Source organism: Leuresthes tenuis, unplaced genomic scaffold, assembly GCF_036924035.1.
Source record: "Leuresthes tenuis unplaced genomic scaffold, fLeuTen1.0.hap1 SCAF_4, whole genome shotgun sequence".
Classification (NCBI taxonomy): Eukaryota; Metazoa; Chordata; class Actinopteri; order Atheriniformes; family Atherinopsidae; genus Leuresthes; species Leuresthes tenuis.
Window position 1 is genome coordinate 29,962,404 of NW_027325358.1, and position 3,450 is coordinate 29,965,853.

Below are 3,450 nucleotides of genomic sequence, written 5' to 3' on the forward strand. Positions count from 1 at the left end.
GGTTGGGCATTCGAACCTACTTGTTGCCCGCTTTTCATTAATTATGGGTGGACATTCACACCTTGTCGCAGCCAAACACCTCCGCTCCCTGTTTTGATCATGTATGGTTGGACATTCGCACCTTTTCTCACCCGCATTTTGCAAACTATGGTCGGCCATTCACAGCTTCCTCTCCACCATACTTGTATGGTGGGATATTCACACCCACTTGCATCCGAAGACCTCCGCCCCCACTTTTGTTGATATTTAGCCGATCATTCGCACCTTACCCGCTTTTGGCAAACTATGGCCTTCTTGCAGCCAAAAACCTCTGATCTCGCTTTTGATGATGTAAGGTTGGGCATTCAGACCTTGCTTCACCTGCTTTTCATCAAATATAGTCGGACATTCACACCTTCTTGCAGCTGAACACTTCCGCTCCACCTTTTAGTTTTCTATGGGGCATTCACACCTTTTTTTACACCGCATTTTATAAAAACACCACAGGAACACCGTATTGAGGCTTTGTTCTGACCGCTCATTCGGTGTCGCGTTTCTTTCAAGCAATTCTCCTGGTTAGCCCGCACTCGGCTCGCTCCCAGAGCCGTGTTAAAGTCTGCTTCGCATTCACTCTCTTTTCTCAGCAGATTAAAAGAAACTTCCATCCTGCACCGCTGTTTGCTTTTTCACAAGAGCAGAGGAGAGCGCACCGTTCCCAGCAGCACTGCAGTACCGGGTCGATGCTTGGAGTGAACGGAGCAAGCTCCTTTTTCAACTCCTATTGATAAAAATCCATTTAATATGTAGTCCTTGCATAGACATATCACATATTAAACTGATAAGTACAGATACTACACTTGATCTTAGCCAAAAGGCCGAGAAGCGATATCTGTCCACTGGTTCACGTCCGAGGGCCCTTCCTGGCACAATGCGCACTTGTAGCGGTGTTCGTTTTATGGCCATAGTGTCACTTTGCACCTCCGCCCACCCGCTGCACTGAGCACTCTTCAACCCTTTTAAATGGTATAACTTTACACTACCGCACGCTCCAGCAAGCACCATTCAAGCAACAACTTTGCACTCCAGCTTCGAACATCGGCACAGTCACAACAAGTAAGGCGAATCTACTCAGAGAAGTCACTCTGCACAGTAACAAGATTTCTTTTGCACAGACAGAAAGGGCTTCACCCGCAAAGGTAAAGCCTGCCAAAAATAGAAACAATTCATTAGTGCTGCTCTCCACGGAAGTCTTTAGTAAAAGGCGAAAGACTTGTACATTATGAAGAGAAACCAGTGTACGATTATCCATCACTGCGGGAGCAGGGCATCAGGCTAGTTGGCATAGCCACCTTCCCCATGGTGAGCTTTGCTTGGTTGAGACGCTTGCTCCCCCCCCTTGCTCCTCGGCTGACTAAGTAGGAACAATCGGGCCCTATTCGATGGCTGCTTTGTCTTTTACTCTGTGCAAAAGACAAGGCTGCCACAAACAACACGGGAACACCGTATTGAGGCTTTGTTCTGACTGCTCATTCGGTGTCGCGTTTCTTTCAAGCAATTCTCCCGGTTAGCCCACACTCGGCTCGCTCCCAGAGCCGTGTTAAAGTCTGCTTCGCATTCACTCTCTTTTCTCAGCAGATTAAAAGAAAGTTTCATCTTAGGCTCCCTGAAACTTCCATCTTGCACCGCTGTTTGCTTTTTCACAAGAGCAGAGGAGAGCGCACCGTTCCCAGCGGCACTGCAGTACCGGGTCGATGCTTGGAGTGAACGGAGCAAGCTCCTTTTTCAACTCCTATTGATAAAAATCCATTTAATATGTAGTCCTTGCATAGACATATCACATATTAAACTGATAAGTACAGATACTACACTTGATCTTAGCCAAAAGGCCGAGAAGCGATATCTGTCCACTGGTTCACGTCCGAGGGCCCTTCCTGGCACAATGCGCACTTGTAGCGGTGTTCGTTTTATGGCCATAGTGTCACTTTGCACCTCCGCCCACCCGCTGCACTGAGCACTCTTCAACCCTTTTAAATGGTATAACTTTACACTACCGCACGCTCCAGCAAGCACCATTCAAGCAACAACTTTGCACTCCAGCTTCGAACATCGGCACAGTCACAACAAGTAAGGCGACTCTACTCAGAGATTTCCATGATCATCAAAAGCAGAAGTGGATGTGTTCGGCTACAAGAAGGTGTGAATGTCCGAGCATAGTTTGTAAAAAGCGGGTAAGAAAAGGTTTGAATGCCCAAACATACACCATCAAAAGAGGGAACGGAGGTGTTCGGCTGCAAGAAGGTGTGAACGTCCGACCAAAGTTTGTAAAAAGCAGGTAAGAAAAGGTGCGAATGCCCTAACATACACCATCAAAAGAGGGAGCAGAGCTGTTCGACTGCAAGTAGGTGTGAATGTCCACCCATAATTCCTGAAAAATGGGTAAGAAAAGGTGCGAATGCCCAACCATACATCATCAAAAGAAGAAGTGGATGTGTTCTGCTACAAGAAGGTTTGAATGTCCGACCATAGTTTGTAAAAAGTGGGTAAGAAAAAATTTGAATGCCCGAACATACACCATCAAAAGAGGGAGCGGAGGTGTTCCGCTGTAAGATGGTGTGAATGTCCGACCATAGTTGGTAAAAAGTGGGTAAGAAAAGGTTAAAATACCCGACTGTACACAATCAATAGCGGGAGCGAATGTGTTCGGCTACAAGAAGGTGTGAAAGTCCGACCATGTTTTGTAAATAGCGGGTAAGACAAGGTGCGAATGCCCGACAATGTATGATCAAAAGAGGGAGCGGAGGTTTTCGGCTGCAAGAAGGTCTGAATGTCCAACCATAATTTGTAAAAACCGGGGAAGAAAAGGCTCGAAAGCCCGACTATACACCATCAAAAGCGGGAGCAGAGGTGTTCAGCTGCAAGAAGGTCTGAATGTCCATCAATAATTGCTAAAAAACATGAAAGAAAATTTTCGAATATCAAACCGCACATGATCATATGCGGGAGAGAAGGTGTTCAGCTGCAAGATGGTGTGAATGTCCACCCATAATTCCTGAAAAATGGGTAAAAAAAAGGTGCGAATGCCCAACCATACAACATCAAAAGCAGGTGTGAATGTCAGATCATAATTTGTAAAAACCTGATGAGAAATGGTGAGAATGCCCGACTATACACCATCAAATGCGGGAGCGGAGGTGTTCGGCTGTGAGTAGGTGTGAATGTCCGACCATACTTGCTGAAAAATATGACAAAGCAGTTTTCACTTGGTTTGAGTGAAGGAATTAATTTTATACATAAAATCCCAAATCATGCAGAACGTATGAAAAGAAGCTTATTCTCGGATTCCTGATCCTTCAGTGTTGCTTTTTCTTCTACTGCAAAATACAATGTTGTTCTTTGTTGAAGTCGATCTAGACATTGATAAATATGAAGGACAAAGCAGTTTTAACTTGGTTTGAGTGAAGGAATTCATTT

General features: G+C 45.4%; 3 non-coding genes across 3 annotated transcripts; all 3 read right to left on the reverse strand.

The window, feature by feature from the left end:
* Positions 1-678: 678 nt before the first annotated feature.
* LOC140306148 (U2 spliceosomal RNA) lies at positions 679-866 on the reverse strand. The gene has a single exon (XR_011915503.1). It is a non-coding gene; the product is annotated as a U2 spliceosomal RNA (small nuclear RNA).
* A 298-nt stretch (positions 867-1,164) lies between these two features.
* On the reverse strand, positions 1,165-1,278 carry LOC140306286 (U5 spliceosomal RNA). Its single transcript, XR_011915608.1, has one exon. It is a non-coding gene; the product is annotated as a U5 spliceosomal RNA (small nuclear RNA).
* A 411-nt stretch (positions 1,279-1,689) lies between these two features.
* LOC140306135 (U2 spliceosomal RNA) lies at positions 1,690-1,877 on the reverse strand. The gene has a single exon (XR_011915492.1). It is a non-coding gene; the product is annotated as a U2 spliceosomal RNA (small nuclear RNA).
* Positions 1,878-3,450: the final 1,573 nt, after the last annotated feature.